The sequence below is a fragment of the Anomalospiza imberbis genome, chromosome 1 (assembly GCF_031753505.1).
Source record: "Anomalospiza imberbis isolate Cuckoo-Finch-1a 21T00152 chromosome 1, ASM3175350v1, whole genome shotgun sequence".
NCBI classification, from domain to species: Eukaryota; Metazoa; Chordata; class Aves; order Passeriformes; family Viduidae; genus Anomalospiza; species Anomalospiza imberbis.
In genome coordinates, this window is record NC_089681.1 from 1,093,470 (window position 1) to 1,111,960 (window position 18,491).

The 18,491-nt window shown below is 47.0% G+C and overlaps 1 long non-coding RNA gene and 2 other non-coding genes across 3 annotated transcripts in view; all 3 read right to left on the minus strand.

Annotated features, from left to right (window-relative positions):
• The window catches only part of LOC137474141 (uncharacterized), a 34,865-nt gene extending 18,991 nt beyond the window's left edge, over positions 1–15,874 (minus strand). Inside the window, exon 1 of the long non-coding RNA XR_010999211.1 lies at positions 15,758–15,874. This is a non-coding gene — a long non-coding RNA (uncharacterized lncRNA). The remainder of the gene's footprint in view (positions 1–15,757) is intronic.
• On the minus strand, positions 6,921–6,993 carry TRNAF-GAA (transfer RNA phenylalanine (anticodon GAA)). The gene has a single exon. It is a non-coding gene; the product is annotated as a tRNA-Phe (tRNA).
• On the minus strand, positions 7,631–7,703 carry TRNAF-GAA (transfer RNA phenylalanine (anticodon GAA)). The gene has a single exon. It is a non-coding gene; the product is annotated as a tRNA-Phe (tRNA).
• Positions 15,875–18,491: the final 2,617 nt, after the last annotated feature.

An 18,491-nucleotide genomic window follows, 5' to 3' on the forward strand; every position in this document is an offset into this window, starting at 1 on the left:
CCCAGAGAAGAAGTAAAATTTCAAAGGTACTAAGTTTTACATCGACTTTTTATATTGAGAGGCTGGGAAAGAAAAAGAAAAAGAAAAAGAAAAAGAAAAAGAAAAAGAAAAAGAAAAAGAAAAAGAAAAAGAAAAAGAAAAAGAAAAAGAAAAAGAAAAAGAAAAAGAAAAAGAAAAAGAAAAAGAAAAAGAAAAAGAAAAAGAAAAAGAAAAAGAAAAAGAAAAAGAAAAAAAAAAGAAAAAGAGAAAGAAAAAGGAAAAAGAAAAAGAAAAAGAAAAAGAAAAAGAAAAAGAAAAAGAAAAAGAAAAAGAAAAAGAAAAAGAAAAAGAAAAAGAAAAAGAAAAAGAAAAAAAAGAAAGAGCAGCTCAACTTAGAAACTTCAGCTCCAAGTTTAAAGTTAGAGGTGATGATCTGGGACCTTAAGAGCTAAAAATCCTTGGCCTGAAAAAAAAAAGTGCCCTCAGTGCATTTTCAAGCCTTCTATGCCTGGTTTTATGTAAATCTGCTCTTGGTTTTTATTTAAAGAATTGGCAGCAAGACTAGGGAGCTTGCAGGGCAAATCTGGAGCCGAGGGAAAATCTGAGCTCCACTTTTGGAAGCTTTCAGGTGGCTGCAAACCCAGCTTCCCTCAGCACATGCATGGCCACCCTTCTTTAATGGGGTGACTTCAAAACCAGCAGTTGATGGAGCTCAGCCCAAGGAACAAAAAAGCTGCTGCTGTTTTCTATGCAGATTTTATGGTTTTCCAAAGCCCATTTCACTTCTCCTCCTCCTCCTCCTTAAAACTCTCCTTCTCTCGCTCATCCTGTGGAGGTGCCAAAGCCTCCTCCATCAATTTGTGAGAACTTCTGCTTGAAAACTGGAGCAAAGAATCACCCACGGAACCAGGCTGGCATGAAAATACCGGAGGCAGAGGATCTGATGCGAAACAACTCGAGGAGTTTCCCCGTATCAAGGTGAAAGAAATGGGAATGTGGAATCAACTCCACCGAAATTCCTGGGGGATGGGACACCTGCCCAGCATCTTCTGACCACAGACGGGGATATGGCTCATTATGAAGACATTTTTTCATTTCCTCCTACCGTCTTTTAATTCATAATTTTATCCTTTTGCTGCTTGTCTGGGAATTGAAGTGTACCCAAATCTGCTATTTTTTTTTCCCCATGGAAAAAAAAATACCAATTCAGCAGGGCAAGCATTCTCAAGAACATTTCCCATTGCTTGGAATGAGGGATTAGAAGGCAAAATTGAATTTCTAAAGCAAAAGAGAAGTTTCCAACCCATGTGGACAGGTCAAGGAGGTTAAAAAGCTGATCCAGGTGTAGTTTAAAGCCTTACATGCTATAGAGTAATTAAAATAACTTCTCTACCGGATCCTCATATTTCCTACATTAAATACTTTCCCGAATTTGCAGAGTTTTGCCAAGGATGCTTTCTGTGCTGTAGATACTTGCTAGGAACCAAACTGAAATCCACCCACCTTTCTGCATGGAATTTCAAACTCTCCCCAAGCTGTCACCTCCTGGATGCTCCCAGAAGTTGCCAGAAGAGTTTTTACTCCTGTCCCAGCCTGTATCCCACACTGGGCAGGAGAATAAAAAAAATCTCCATATCTAATAAGCGACAGCAGGAAGCTCCACAATCCTATTTCTCTCTGTTTTTCTGAGCACAATTTGCATATTTAAATAGCCTACTTCCCCTTGGAATGAGCAGTGTTCCACGTTCTCTCCTTTTCCTCCACTTGCACCCTGCAGTCACAAATAAAATTAGGTTTTGCTATTCAAACCTAAGAGAAAGGAGAACCCAAAACCCCAAAAGTTAACAGCCCCATTAATGACCTAAATTGTATTTAATAATCAGCCACACTTGGTTAAGCCAAGACCCTTTAAAGGCATTTTGATTGTCTGTTTGCTTTAGTACCTGTGAGGAACTGAGCTGGGTCCAAAAAGTATTTTTTTATTCTCCAGTTTTAGTGTTCGGTATTCAGAGCAAGTCCTGGACAGTTTCTGCCTTTGAATGTTTGTCTTTTCTGGGGGCTTTTTTTGGTTTTTTTTTTTTTTTTGTTTTGTTTTTGTTTTTTTGTTTTTGTTTGTTTGTTTTTTTAATTTTGAGGTGTTTTTTTTGCACGGCACATGTCCACACCCCATTTAAGACAGAGTTTAGACAGTGACAGAAATCCCAACTCAAATTTTTCTGGGGTTTTGTTGGACAACCCGAGTGAAAGAACCATTCTGATGCCCACATAGAATAGACCATAGAATCCTGGAATGGTTTGGGCTGGAAGGGAATTTAAAGATCTTCCAGTTCCAAACCCCAGCCATGGGCAGGGGCACATTCTGCTAGACCAGGTTGCTCCAAGCCCTGTCCAACCTGGCCTTGAACACTTCCAGGGATCCAGGAGCAGCCACAGCTTCTCTGGGCAACCTGGGCCAGGGCCTCACCACCCTCACAGCCAAGAATTTCTTCCCAATTTCCAATCCAGCCTGGTTCTCTGTCAATTTAAAGCCATCCCCTGTGTCCTGTCCCTCCATCCCTTGTCCCAAGTCCCTCTTCAGCTTTCCTGGAGCCCCTTTAGGCACTGGAAGGGGCTCTGAGGTCTCCCTGGAGCTTTCTTCAGACTGGACATTCCCATCTCTCCCAGCCTGACTGCAGAGCAGAGGGGGTCCAGGTCACATTTGCTCTGTGTAAGTCACCTGCAACATCATCTTTACAGCTGAAATAAGATCCTGTGCTTTCCCAGAGATCCAGACAACTCCCAGTGCTAAAGGCAGGAGGGGATGGATTTACAACTATAAGCTCAGACTTTGGAAAACCTGAGCTCTTAGGAGCAGCTGGACTCCCCTCTGCATGGTGCAGGGTCAGCTCCTAGGTCATGGAATTCTTCCTGAGGCTCCCTGGGGCAAAACTTCTTAGCAGTAAAAACCTTGGTTTTACTGGATTCCTCATCACAAAAATGACATTGACGGGCTGGAGACTGTCCAGGGAAGGGAATGGAGCTGGGGAAGGGTCTGGAGCATTCCCAATCTGGGTATTCCCAGGATCTCTCTGGAGTCATTCAGAATACTTGGTGCCTCAGACCTCGACTCAGCCTTCAGCCACCAAAATGTTGGGGGCCAACCTGAGCTGCTCAGAGGGGATGAGAGAGGGCAAAGCTGAGCTTAACCTGCTGTCAGAGGGTCTGGATGGCAGCTCCTGCCTCCCACTGCTGGATCTTTCTCCTGATGTGAGCAGGGGTGGGCTGCATCCCTCAAAAGTGGGAGTTCCCTCCCATGTTCCTGGCACAGCTCCGAGAGCTCCCTTAATGTCTTTGTGCCTGCAGCAGTAATCTCAGGATTATTGCTCCCAAGACATGCAAATAATAATCCTCTCTTTTCCCTCATCTTGTAGCTGCCATGTAATTTAGAAAATTAATCTGCAGGGCTGGCAGTGTCTTTTCTTGTCTGCGTGTGCTGCCTCTGCCACGGTGAGATCCCTCTGTCATATCCCAGAGTGATTTCCCAAGGATTCTGGAGAACTTTGCCTAGTTTTCTGAAACTGAGACATGAGTAAGGAAATTGCCTTTTCCTCATGCCAGCCATTGGCAGAACAAGGGACAAAGCAGATGTGCAATTAACCCATATATTAAAGTAGCTCTGAGCAACCTGGTTGAGTGGAAGGTGCCCCTGACTGTAACAGGGGGCTGGAATTATGTGATATTTCCAGTCCCTTCCAACCCAAACCATTCTGTGATTCAATGAAAAAGAAAGCAAAAGCAAAATCACTCTGTGGGAATGCAAACTGTCACAAAAACAATCAGCAAAATCCAATTTTCCTGGGGTTTATTTGGCATCTTTCTTTCTTTCTTTCTTTCTTTCTTTCTTTCTTTCTTTCTTTCTTTCTTTCTTTCTTTCTTTCTTTCTTTCTTTCTTTCTTTCTTTCTTCTTTCTTTCTTTCTTTCTTTCTTTCTTTCTTTCTTTCTTTCTTTCTTTCTTTCTTTCTTTCTTTCTTTCTTTCTTTCTTTCTTTCTTTCTTTCTTTCTTTCTTTCTTTCTTTCTTTCTTTCTTTCTTTCTTTCTTTCCTTCCTTCCTTCCTTCCTTCCTTCCTTCCTTCCTTCCTTCCTTCCTTCCTTCCTTCCTTCCTTCCTTCCTTCCTTCCTTCCTTCCTTCCTTCCTTCCTTCCTTCCTTCCTTCCTTCCTTCCTTCCTTTCCTTTTTCTGAAGTAAAAGATTTTAACCTCCTGCTGAGAGTTTCCCATGTGCATATCTGTCTGGTCTTTCCATTCCGGCTTCTCATCTCACCAGCAGAGAGATGCAGTGAGGTCAGGGCGGGTGTGTGAGGATCGATCCCTGCGTTCGGATCGATCCCTTCCCGAGCTCTTGGTAGCAAAGGTGGAGAGGGAAGTTCACGAGGATGGCGAGAAACAAACCAGGACTGAAAGCATTAAGAGAAAGAGGCAGAAAACACCAGAATAAAAGACAGAGAAACAGAGCTGAAGGGCACCGGCAGAGCTGTTAGTGGGGGAGAGCTGCGGGTTGGAGCAGGTACTCGGGGAAAGATGGATTTTGGGATCTGCCGTGCGCTGATTGATCGGTGTGGGGGCCCTGCAGGGGCCTGAGCGGGGGTGAGAGGAGGGAGCAGAGTGCGAGGGGGCTGGAGAAGGTGCTGGCAGGGCAGCCGCCCCCGCGCTTCTGCCGCCCACCGTGGTTATTCATCCCGCTCCTTCCCTCGCAGCCTCCCCGGGAGCACGGGCAGGTTTTAACCCTTCTCTGAGCGAAATCCAGGGAAACTTGGCAACTTCTGGCGCTGAGGTTTGAGTCAAAGCTGTTTCAGCCCGGAGGGGACTGAGCTGTCAGGAGAAGGAGGAGAGAAAAACTTCTCTCTTCTCCTCTCAGAGCTGCGTTGTGGTCTCTGGGATTTTTGGAACATGAATCCTGAGCACTGACACCAGTGGGGGCCTTTCCTTTGCCTTCCCACAGCTGTGGATCAGGCTTGAAACCGATTTCATTGGAGTTACCCCCGTGTGCTGAACTCGTGTTCGAGGCAAACAAGCCCAGATTGTCACTGTCACCTCCACGGGCACAAAGGTGTCAGCTCTGACTGGGCATCCCCTGGTGCTGGCTGAGAGCAGAGACCCGGTGAGGAGGGGGAACAGGTCCCCTGAACCGGGTGTTACAGTGGTGAAAAGAAATGGAACTGGTCTGCACTGCTTGTTGAGACTAAACCCATCTGGCAGGGCTAAAACCTCCTCTTCTCTCTGCCCCAGCAGAAGTCACAGAATCACAGATCCATGGAATGGTTTGGGTAGGGAGGGACCTTAAAATCCTGTGGTTCCAACCCCTTCCACCAATATCTTCCACTAGATCAAGTTGTTTAAAGTGCTCATCCAGCTTGGTCAAACATTTCCAGGGATGGGGCAGCCAAAAATTCTCTGGGAAATGGTTCCAGAGTCTTACCACCACCACCACATGGAACAATTCCTTCCCAATATCCCATTTAACCCTGCCTGCTGGCAGTGGGAAGCCATTCCCTGTGTCCTGTCCCTCCATCCCTTGTCCCAAGTCCCTCTCCAGCTCTCCTGGAGCCTCTTCAGGCACTGGAAGAGGCTCTAAAATCTCCAAACCTTCTCTTCCCCAGTCTGAGCAATCACACCTCTCAGCATTTCTTCAAAAATAGACCTATTATGTCCAAACCACTTCCTGGGAATGCTTCCTGACTCCTTCAATACAGGGAACAGTGTCTGGGCATTGTCTAGGAGCACACAGATTGTCACATTTAAGCCATTCGGGTCACCATCAGGGCAGTGTCTCTGGTATGGGATTTGCCTCTCTCCTGGGGGCTCAGGGCTGCGTTTCCCCAGAGGGTTAATGAGGTCCGAGCCCCTCAGCACAGCCACAGTGTGTGAACTGTTCTTAAACCTGAGGGCAATATTTAGGACGTTCCTAACACCTGAGCTTTGCTTTCATAACAAAACAAGGCCCAAGACATGCACAAAATTTGATATAATTTAATCCCACACATGGACCATGCAGGGAGTTCTGACCTACTTTGATCTAATTTGGGGACCAGGAGGCTCCTGCCTAATTTAGATCCAGGCAAAGACAGCTGGAGTAAAGGCTAATTTCCAGCTGGTGCATCCCTGAGCCAGATGATCCTGCCTGAGGGCATCAGGTCTGCAAAGGTCCAGCCTGGGTAAGCAGCTGCTGCATTTGTGGTGTTGTGTTTGTGGTGTTGCATCTGGGGTGTTGTATTTGAGTGGTGGCTCTTGTCAGTGGCATTTGCCCAGCAGGACCCCTGCTATCTCTTCAAAGCTTAAGTAGGTGATGATGTTTTTTGTTTATACAAAAGTTATTTTAAACACATCCTGGTCAGGGAAGTATTTTCTGGAATTTCTGGACATCAGACAGCCTGATGTCCACAGCTTTTAGAGCACCACCAGAAGGAAAAGGGGAAAGATGAGTCCCTGTCCTGCTATGAAGAAGAAATTGGATGAGCATTGGTGTTGATCTTGAGAAGGTCAAGGGTTTGCTGCTTCTCACTGGTCTTTTTGGACAACTGGCATTTCATGTCCTGTCTCTGGTGTTTGAAGAGCTCCATGGAACAGGAATTGGAAAGGGACAAAGGAGCAAACACAAAGCTGAGTTACTCAGTTTGGTGGGGTGTCTGCACATTGAACACCATCATTTGACAAGGGTCAGGGTAAAAATAGGAAACGGTCAGGAAAGAGTAGAAAACTTCATCAGAGAATCATAGAGTACCCTGAGCTGGAAAGACCCACAAGGATAAAATCATAGAACAATTAAGATTGCAGAAGATTTCCAAGAGAGAGTCCAAGCTTTGACCCATCACATCTGTGTTAACCAAGCAAGAGCACGGTGTGCCATGTCCTGTTATTTCCTGGACACTTCCAGGGATGCATACTTGATTCCAACTGCTAAAAGTCTGCTGAAGCCCGGGATTGAACCAGGGACCTTTAGATCTTCAGTCTAACGCTCTCCCAGCTGAGCTACTTCAGCCCTGATATCATTGCTTGTTTCCCTATAAACAACAGGTAAACACAGTGGAACTCTTCAGCCTGGAAAATACAAATTTTGGGGAGAGAGATTGCTTCAAGGTCAGTTGTGATTATGCGAAAAATCACTTTCAGGGGTTTTTCCTACTCCCCAAACGCAGTTTTGATTTCCTGCTTGGCCATACACCAAAGGTGGGTCAACCTTTCTGCTTCTTCTCAGGGCAGTCCATGCCCCAGGACTGGGAACAGGCAGTGGAAGGAACAAAAATCCCTTTATATCATGATTTTTGCTAAAATACCTGAACTGTAAATCCCTGTCCCTCTTTCACAGGCTCAGACTGGTTGAGGTCCAAAGGGACCTCATGGAGGTCCCTGCTCCAAAGCCCTGCTCAAGCAGGACCCACAGCACCTTGCCCAGGACCACCTCCAGATCACTTGGGAATATGTCTGAGAAGGGAAACTCCACACTCCCTCAAGGCCACTGGGCCCAGTTTCTCCTCCTTTCCCCACAGCAGAGATACTCCTGACCCCTCCAGTCCCTCCCAGTCCCGCTGGCCCTTGGCTGGACTCTGTCCTGGATGTCCAGGTCTCTCCTGTACTGGAGAGCCCAGCACTGGGCACAGAAAAGTGCAGGAAAAGCCTGCTGAAGCCCAGAACTGAACCAGGGGCCTTTAGATCTTCAGTCTAACACTCTCCCAGCTGAGCTACTTCAGCTCTGCTGAGGCTCGGATTTTCCCAAAACCTGTTGGAACATGATGAGATTTCAGACTTTTGCCACTCAAACTGGCTCAGTGGACACTTGACTCTTTTTGATATATAAACACCTGGCCCAAACATCAACTATCAAACCCTAAAAAGGTCAACAATTATCAAAAGTCTTCAAATGAGAATGGCTGTGGTGGATAAATACCCAAGACTGGAATTATTCTTACAGACATGTTTGCAGTGGTAGCACCCAGGCAAGCTGGTCTTCATGGAAACATAGAATAGTTTGGGATAGAAAGGATTTGAAAGGACCAGTTCCACCTCCTGCCATGGGCAGGGACACATTCTGCTAGACCAGGTTGCTCCAAGCCCTGTCCAACCTGGCCTTGAACACTTCCAGGGATCCAGGAGCAGCCACAGCTTCTCTGGGCAACCTGGGCCAGGGCCTCACAACCCTCACAGCCAAGAATTTCTTCCCAATTTCCAATCCAGCCTAGTTCTCTGTCAATTTAAAGCCATCCCTTGTGTCCTGTCCCTCCATCCCTTGTCCCAAGTCCCTCTCCAGCTCTCCTGGAGCCCCTTTAGGCACTGGAAGGGGCTCTGAGGTCTCCCTGGAGCCTTCTCCAGACTGGACATTCCCATCTCTCCCAGCCTGGCTCCAGAGCAGAGGGGCCCCAGCCCTTGGAACTCAATGGTCTCCTTTGGATTCACTCCACATCCTTTTGAAGTTGGAGGCTCCAGAGTTTTCTCAGAGGCTGAACTAATCTGTCACTCCACACAGCTGCCATCTTCCCTGTCCTGATGGCTCTCAGAGGGTGACAAGGATCCATCTGCAGGCTCTCCCTAGGAAAGGGAAGATGTGGATGCCTCTCTCACTTGGACTTGGTTCTGCCTTTCCAGGTTGTGCCACTTTTGTTTCAGCAGCTTTTTCCTTGTCAAGGAAAGTGGCTTCCCACCAGCATTCCTCAGACAGGAAGAAATGATCCCAACATGGAAACTGTGGTATTTGACAGCCCACTCTGCCTTGCTGGAAATACTGAACTTTCAGCTGGGTACAGAATTCCTGTGGAAAGCTGAGCTCCGCTGCTGCTTTGCAAATGTTCAGCAGTGTTGGTGGAAAGGATGAAGTGAAGGATCTGATAAAGAACAAGCCTTGATGGAAGTGCTACATTGCAGTTAAATTAGAAGTTTGGGGAGCTGACTCACTGGGAACTTGGGTTTTTCAGCTGGTGAAACACCAGAACTGAAAGTCTGTGGGCAAAGTCATCAGAAGTCAGACTTGTGGTGCCAGTTTGACGAGTCACATGAAAGAAGTTGGAAGATCAGACATTTCCTTATTGAAGAGGAAGAAATTAAAGCTGTTTTTCCAGCTCAGTTCAGACATCAGGGCTGGAGCTCTTTGGGGAGAGAATGAAGTGGAAGGAGGAATGAAATATTGGGTTATCTCCTGTTGTCCTCTCTTCCCTGCACCATTCCCCCTGACAAAAAAGCTCCTGTGTCATTCACATCTTGATTACTCTTTGGGGTGTTTTTGGTGCCTTCATCCCATGAAGGATGTGAAAAAGAAAAAGCCCTCAATGAAGTGCCTTCTGCAGAGGGAATTGCTGTGTAAAGTTTGTTTATCCAATCAACAAAAAGAGTAAAGGGAAGGATATTAGAGGATCTACACAAAGAAAGGGTATTTTAAGATCTAGAGAGGAATCATTAGGGGTTGATGAGTTATTGATTCTTCTGATGCAGGAATTAAAGGTTATCATTGGAAAAGAGCAAGTTCCAAACTTTGAACAAAGAAAATTAAGGAATTTCCTCACACAGTGTTTGGTTATCTGTGCAAATCAATGCTATTATATATCTCCAGACCGTAAAAATGTTTAAAAGATGACCAGGAAAATTTATGGAGGGAAAAAAAAAACAAACCTCTGCAAAGAGCATGAAAATATAGAACTTTCTACTTTGGTTCATGCAGGGCCTGAGCCACAAATCTCTGGAGATCAGGAGAGCATCTGGTGATATAACACCCTGCTGTTTTTCCTTTTTTAAGCACTAACTCACGGCAAATGTTGCAGCCTGGGTATTGAGCTGGATGTTCTTCTGTGCATCTCCTCTGGCACCTCCTTGTCCTCACGCTCTGGCTTCTGGAGGCACCAGGATGGTGTTAGCCTGTGAAACCTTGCTGGCACGTTGTGCAGAGCTGTGCTGGAGGTGTCATTTCATGCCACCAGCCAACTGTTTAATCACCGCTCCCACGCGGGTGTCTCAGGCTCTGGCCATGACAAACAGATGACAGGCCATCCCTCTGTCCCCGCTTTCCCTCCTCCCATTTCTTTCAGTTTTCCTGCCACTCCAGCCTGATCTGCCTGTGCTTTCTTAAATATCCATCTGTCATCAGGCAGAAGCAGCTTTCAAAGGTTGTGGAATTACATCCATGAAACTTGGAAAGCTGATTGTCCTGGCCTGCATCCAAAGAACTGCTGGCAGCAAGTGAGGAAGGGGATTTTGTCTCTCTGCTCCAGCCTGGAGGGATCCCACCTGGAATGTTGCATCCAGAACTGGGGTCCCAGCACAGGAAGGACATGGAGATGTTGGAGGAGTCCAGAGGAGGCACCAAGATGATGAGATGGATGGAGCAGCTCTGCTGTGAGTTAAAAAATGAGAGAATTGGAAACATTCAGCCTGGAGAAGAGGAGACTCTGGGGTGACCTAATTGTGGCCTTCCAGTACCTGATGGGAGCCCACAAAAAATGGAGAGAGACAATTTACAAGTACCTGGAGTGACAGGAAAAGGGGGAAGGGCTCTAAGATGAAGAAGATTAGATTTAGATTAGAGATTAGGAAGAAATTCTTCCTGTGAGAGTGGTAAGGCCCTGGCACAGGTTGCCCAGAGAAGCTTTGGCTGCTCCATCCCTGGAATTGTCCAAGGCCAGGCTGGGACAGGACTTGGAGCAACCTGGGACAGTGGAAGCTGTCCCTGCCCAGGCAGGAGGGTTGGAACTGGATGATCCTTAAGGTCCTTTCCAATCCATTTCTGAGCCATTCTGTGATTCCATGATTTGCTGAGAGTTATCACCAAATGATCCCAACCTCCCTGTCCCTGTCCAGAGCTGTGCTGGTCTTTATGTTCCAGTCTAGATTCACCACCTCTTGTGGAATTCACTCTTTTTTAGTTTGGGCAAGGCCACCACCCAGAAGGAGGCCTAGAGAGGTGACCCTTTTCCCCCAACCCAGCATATCCAATTTGTCACCCATGTCAGTTTTTCCTGCAAACATCCTGGCACCAAACTCTGCCCCTGATGGGACTTTGTCCCATTTCCCCACTCTTTCCCCAGCTCTGCACCAGGGGAGTGACATCCAGCTGCAGGGTTGGGATGTGATTGCTTTTCACTCCCTGACTTGGATCTGATGTGTCATAAAAAACACATGTTCTTCCTTTAAGCTTCTTGAAATTTTTCTGTCTCATTACACAGTGAGGGCTCTTGGTTTACCTGAAAATCATTTTTAGTGATTATCTCTATGTTGCTGTCACTATTTTCTCTTTCTGCTCTTTTCCCAGACTTTTATGAAAATTATCTCATTAGGAACATGGAACTCCTGTTTCTGAGAAAGGTTTCTTGAGGTTTGTAAAGGTCTCTCAGCAGGAAGTTTGCTCTGCTCCATTTTCCCCTCTGGTTGAACAGACCCCCAAGTGAGCCCATTAGGGGAAAATGGACTGCTTGAAAATAAAGTTGTACAAAATATGCAACAGCAGCAGCACCTCTGAAATGTAAGACTCCAATAAGCAACAAACCATATTTGCAAAACTCCACTTTGATGGCAGTTTAATATTTTAGGGAAAGAAAGAGATAATGGCCCAAAGGGCACTGGGGTGCTTCCCACCACGATGTCTGTGAGGGGATGGAAGATGAGGCATGGGATAACATCATTGTTATTCTGGAGACACAAATGCAGCTTTGAAAAACAGAGTTAATGAAGCCCAGCTGCCAAACTCTGCCCATCACACAGCCATTCCCTCTCCCTCCTGAAGTCTGATGTCTGAAAGATGCTGAGATTGTCAGTCCATCACTTAGGGGGTGGCACTAGGGTTTCTTTAATTTTTTGTATCACTGTGCTGTAAACACAGACCTTGGATGGAGGAATGCAGAAATAATCTGGGCCTGGGTGAATATTTGCAATCTACCCTGTGGTGAAGTACCCACAAACAACAAACCCCAGACCTGGAATTTAAATCCTCCCCAAGTTTAAACCCCTTTTTTTTCTGAGAAAACCAATGTTTTAGTGTTTTGTAGTAGATGTTCTCAAAGTGAGAGACCTGAGAGATCTTAGAACCCTCCAACGGTTTGGGTTGGAAGGGACCTTAAAAATCATCTCATTCCCATCTCCCTGCCATGGATCTTCCACTATCCCAGCTTGCTCCAAGCCCTGTCCAACTTGGACTTCAACACTTCCAGGGATGGGCAGCCACAGCTTCTCTGGACAGCATCCTGGATGCATTTCACTCAGAATGGAAGAGCAAATTTGGAAAAGCAGAGGTCTGTGTTCACCAAATCTTAGTTTCAGAGGTAGGAACATATTTAAGGCAGAACTTCCTGGGCTGGATGAGGTCACCTCAGCTCCGTGTGGAAAAGAGAGGGCAGTGTCCATGTGCGTGGCTGTGTCCTGCGTGGACACAGCTGACCAGGCAGCAGGAGAAACCTCGTCTGAGAGTCTTGGAGCGAGCACTGAGAGACACAAGCCTTGTCTTAAATTTGCTTTGTGCCAATTCCTGAATATTGCAATCCTGCGGTTCAGCTCAAGTCCAGCTGCTTTCCCCAGCCTTAATAACATCGGCAGATCTTGCTCTGCCCCCACAGACTCTCAGTGCTTGTGCCTTCTCCACATCTTCCTTCCAACGTGGATCACCCACTGCTATGTCAACCCAGCTAAACTCCATTTTCAGCAGAATAAACCAAACACATTTGGGAATCACTTATTTAATAACTGTCAGTAGACCAGAGGGAAGAAATAGGTGCTAAAAAGACGGAAGAGCAGCACCAAGAAAATATTTGTAAAAATAACAGGTGTTTTAAAGTGTGTAGGGGTGTGTTAATATATTTATAAGATATTAATACATAAACCTGGTGGCCCTGAACTTCATTAGGGAACCAATTGTTCTTGCCAAACATTCTTTGTTGAGGTTCCCTGAGAGATTTCCCAGAAACTCCTAAAATTAATAGTAAACAACCATTCTTGGGGGCTGGGAAATATTTTCTGCCTCTGCTCAACATCCCAGCCTCCTTCTGAAGTTTTTCATTGTTTTGCAAAACATCCAGAGGGTACAGGGGAAAAAAATAATGGAAGAAAATGGTGTGTTGGGGGGGGAGATGAATATAAACAGAATCTGCAAATAATGGGCTTCACATTGAAAAGCAGGGAATGATTGCTTGGACAGTGATTGCATCTTGATGTATAAATGGGTTTGTTACTTAACTCTGGTGATTCATGCTTCAGGCTCAGGGATGAGGCAGCTGCCAGATTTCATGCTGGGAAGGAATTTTCTCTCCCAGAACAGATTGGCAGGGAATTTGTAAAGATGAAAGGTCAGTCGACAGGACCAGGTGTTATCACCATGAACATGTGGGCAAGAGGGGGGATATCACAGAGGACAACAACACTGTGTTTTATCTCATGGTACTAAGTATCCCCAAAAAATCAGTGCACAACCCTTTATCCCTTTCTCCCACACCTCCACCAGACCTGCAATCTGGAATTACCTTATTGGGCACTCTCCTGACTCCTATGGATGAATCCTGGAGCAACATAAAATATTCTTCACAACATTTATTTCAACTGTGTTTCTAAATAAAGCTGAGCTGAAGCTATGTGAGATTTGGTTGTTGGGTATTTGGGGTAGGGAGGGTTTTTTTTTTTTTTCCTTTTGTCTTTAAAGGGTGTCTAAAGAACATGTTCCAGCTGTCTGGAAGGAAATAACTAGAAAGGAAAAGAGAACAAAGGGAAACCAGTGGAGATATTTAATTGAGATAATTTTAGCTGCTCTAAATGTCACAGGCTGTCTTGTACAAGTACCTGGGGAGAGGAGAGGAGGAAGAAAGTTCTGTGCTGGTCATTCAGTGCCCACATTAAGGAGAAGGGGGTGTTCTTTCAGAAATCAGGCAGGACCCTACCTGGAAGCTCTTGGGTAATTGCTTTTTGAGCCTCAGGAGTCTCCCCTAAACCCGCAAGACTTCAATGCAAACCACAAATTCATCCAGACCCAACAACCTGAGGGGAAACCCTCTGGTTTTGGGGCTGAGAAAGGAAATAAGGTGCTCTTAGGGGTGCTCTGCCTGGGCGTGGTGAGTTCAGATCCCTTCTTGGTCTGGATTTCTGTGCTTTAGGTGAATTCTTCTGGGTCAGAGCAAGGTTTGGTCATTCCTGGTGGGATCTCTGTGTGCTCTGTGTGACCAAATGTGCACAGTCAGGGGGATGGATGTTGGAGCAGGCTGCCTGTGGCAGTCATGGAGTCCCCACCCCTGTAGAGATTTAACAGATGTGTAGATGTGGCACTTGGGGACATTGGCAGTGCTGGTTTAATGGTTGGGCTTCATGATCCTAGAGGTGTTGTCCCACCTAAACAATTCTCTGGTGTTGGTTTTCCTGTGACATCTGGGATGCATAACCTGGGGTGTGCACTCCAAGATTTAAGACAGTCAGGTTGATGCCTTGGTCTGGCCTGATGGATGTTTATTATTATCAAAATGCAAAGTTCTTGCAGAAGTTAGGTAGTTGCTGACGGGGGGTGGGGGGTCAGAACTCTTCAGCTGCAAAGAAATCACAATTCATGTCCCAGTTAAAACAGACATGCTCTGAACATGGCTTCCCAAAATTCCTGGGAAGGGAACCCTATCCCATGTCTATTTTGGACAAAACCAGGCTCATTTTTAATGATTTGAGGACATGGTTTAGTGGTGAACACAGTGGTGCTGCTGGGTTCATAGCTGGGCTTGGCGATCATTGAATTTGATCACTGCTGATCATGGAATGGTTTGGGTTGGAAGGGTCATCCAGTTCCACCCCCTGCCATGGGCAGGGACACCTTCCGCTATCCCAGGTTGCTCCAAGCTCCATCCAACCTGGACTTGGACACTTGCAGGGATAGGGCAGCCACAGTTTCTCTGGACACCCTGTGCCAGCGATTTTAGAGGTATTTTCCAACAGTAACAATTCCATGATTCTATGTAAGTGATAAACACAATTTTAATACAACCTCCACCTCCTCATCCTCACTTAAACTTGAGGTTTGGGTAGAGATTTCATGTTCAGTACACTTCCTGCACGACCACTGACAGAAACCTGGGGGTACCCTGGTGAGATTGTGTCACCCTCACAAAACTTGGGGAGGGGGTTGAAGGATTTTGGAGAACCGGCAGTGGATGGGAAGGAGGGAAGGAGGGAAGGAAGGAAGGAAGGATCTGCTTGTGTGCATTGTGGAGGCCATAAAACTCCAAATCTTAGGGTTTCCCCCTCTGTCACAAACTCCCCAGACATTGTTCTCAGCAGCCTGGTCCAGAGGAAGGTGTCCCTGCCCATGGCAGGGGGTTGGAATGGGATTATTTTTATGTCCATTCCAACCCAAATCCTAGGATTCTAGGAATGTATGATCCCTTCAGAGAGCCTTCCTGGCTCCAAGCAAAGCAGCACTGCAGGGGCTCTCTGCTCCTCTCTGATGCATCTCCAAAAGAGGAGAAAACCTGGCTCTAACCCCCCAGAGTAGGCACCACATTTGGGGAGCCATGCCCACAGCATCCCCATTTTAGCAATGCATTGGGGGTGCTGCCGTGGCTCATTTTCACCCCCTGGAAAGCTCACCCGGCATCTGCCTCCCTTCCCTGTTGGCAGGCAGGTGGAAGAAAGGCAGGAGCGTGCGGCAGATCCCCCAGAACACAAACACACACACACACACACACACACACACACACACACACTACTCATCCCTTTTGTCTGCCCCTCTCCCACTCCCCCCCTTCTCCCCCGCACTCCCGCCCACCGCCGGTGTCTCATCCCAGGATGGCTCATGGCTCTCCAGGTACCTGCAGGGATGGATGCTCTACCCTCGGCTTCTCCTCAAGGAACCCATTAACGCGGAGCTGCCGCTTCGCCTCGCCCTCCCCTCCCTCCCCGCAGCCAAGCCTGGCTGCTGGAAAACACACAAAAAAAAAAAAAAAACCAAAAAAAAAAAACCAAACAAAAACCAAAAAAATAAAAAACAACGGTGGGAGCGAGGTGGGAAATCCAGGATAGCGCATCCTCCCCCGCAGCGGGGGCTGAGGCTCCTCCGGGAAGGTCAGCGCTCTGTGTGAGAGGGGAGAGAGGGCAGCGATGGGCAGGGAAGTGTTGGCAGGGCTGGACGAATGACCCTGCATCCCCCCCCACCAAAATCCTTCCCTTTCTCTGTCGCAGCATTCCTGCGGGGAGCCATGGAGAGCTCGATCCCATGGTGCTGGGAGCGAGCTGCCACCGCCTCCCCAGCGTCCGCCAGGCTGGGAGCAGGAGCCCAGCAACAGGGAAGTGCTGCCCATCCCATCCCGATTGCCCTACAGCAGGATCATCCCGGCCCACGTCATGTCTGAGGGACACAAAAAAAAAATTCTGCAATCCTTAGGGATCTGTCACTAAAATCAGGCTCAATAACTCCAGCTGCCACTGCACTATTAGATTTGTTTTCCTTTTCTTTCTCTATTTTCTTTCCTTTTTTAATCCCCCCCTTTTTTTCCTCTCTCTCCTTTTTTTCCCTCCCTTCCCCCCCACCCTTGTTTTTTATTATTCTCTCCCCCTTTTGGTCTTGCTAAAATCCAACAGATCTATGGGGACAAAAATTTCCATCAGCAGGTTTTTTTTTTTTTTTCTAGATATGACCAGCCCTCTTGAAAAATAACCTGAGGAGAAAGGAGATAGAATAAATTCCTGTGATCTTGTGGGGACTAGGAACAGACTGGTGTCAGGATCACTCATGTCCCAAGTTTATGCTTCTAATTCTGTGGATATCCCATCCCTGGAAGTGTTCAAGGCCAGGTTGGATGGGGCTTGGAGCAACCAGGACTAATGGAAGGTGCCCATGGAAGAGGGGTGGGAACTTGATGCCCTTCAGAGGTCCCTTCCAACCCAAACTTTTCTAGGATTCTATGACCTCCAGCCTGAGACCACCAAGGAGTTGTGTTCAGTGCTGGGGAAGTGATGTGCTGAGGAGTTGTGAGCGGTTTTTAGAGCAAGGAACTCCTGAAAATCTTTCCACAGCAACTCACTCCACAGCTCCTCCCACCCCTGTTTTAATAAGGCTTTTAGTGACGTCTGGGGCCTCCTAGATTTGGAAGGAAGAAATTAGCACAGTCTGCTGCCTATTTCTCACGTTATTCTGTTTCCCTCAAGCTTCCCTGCTGGCCCTAATTACCCATCTCTCATTTACAAGTACTTAAATAAAGGAAATGGGAATGCTGGTGGAATTGGGTTGGGATGAGGATGGGCTGAATGAGGCTCCCTTTATTCCAGAAGTGACCTCGCATCACCCCTGCTGTTCCTAGCCATGCAGGAGCCTCTTTGCCACACGAGGCAGGTGCTCTGTTGTTTCCTTGGGACAAGGGGACAATTTCTGCACTGACTCCAACTGTGGCTCCCTGTGGATAGGCGAGATTAGCGAGGATGCTTAGAGGAAATCCTTTGTTAACAGCAGTGCTTGGTGGGGACAAAAATAAGGGAAACAGCTTAGAAGAAGGAGAAGCTATATGGAGAGGTGGAGAAAAAAAGGTAAATTGAGTCACAGCTTGGTGATAGAACTGCTAAAAAGAGGAGATCAGTGGCCTAGTTTGTGTGTTCATGGTGGTGATGGCTGTGAGAGCAGGGAGCTGACAGAGCACTGGGGACATGGATTGGGCTGGGAACAGCAGCCTTGTGCCCTGCTGTGATCATGGAAAGGATCCGTGTCCCCTTAGTGTCCCTTGGAATGCCCCAATGGAGCCCGATGCAGACAGCCAGACACACATCCCTGCTCAGAGATAGGTACAAACCATGCCCACAAAATGAGTTGTAATAAAGCACTGAGGTTTTCCCTTCATTTTTAGGAATGTCCCATCACTGAGGACTTGGGTTGAAACCCTGGTGCCAAATTAGGCAGAACATGGCTTTAAACCTATCTGAGGTGTTGTCCTAAGACACCTCTGTGGCCAAATCCTGGACAGGTTTGGAAATGCTTTGGGATTTCAGCCTGAATGAGGGAAAACAAAGTATTTAGAGGGGGAGGGCTTAGGTGCTCCTGAAGAGAGAAAAAACGTCTATCCACTCAGCAAGGCAGTAACTGATCAGTGGTTCAGGCAGGGAGGAAAATGTCTGGATGATACCTTGGAGGACATTTGCAGTACCACATGCAAAGCCTTCCCTGAGCATTCCTTAGCTTCCTCAGGCGTATTCCCTCATGGAAGCAGAGGTGTTGCCACTCACAGGAGAGGTAGGACTCTGTAATTCCATGTGGAAGAGGGGCTGTGGTGGATTCTCCACAGAATCAGCTCTGGCTGTTCACCCCCACAAGGCAGGATTTTGTCTTATGGCCACAGGACAATCCCATTTTTCCATCCTCCCCACAGCCCATAGCAGGGAGTCTGAAGATGGAAATCTCCCCATGAACCAATCTGACTTCACTGATGGCAAATGAGGCTCCCACCACCCCTTAAGTCCTTCCCATGTGCTCTACGGCAGGAGAAAAATCCATGTAGGTGCTAATAAAAGTGAAAGAGAGGCTTAACACGGTTTCACCCATAGGAACAGCAGGATGAG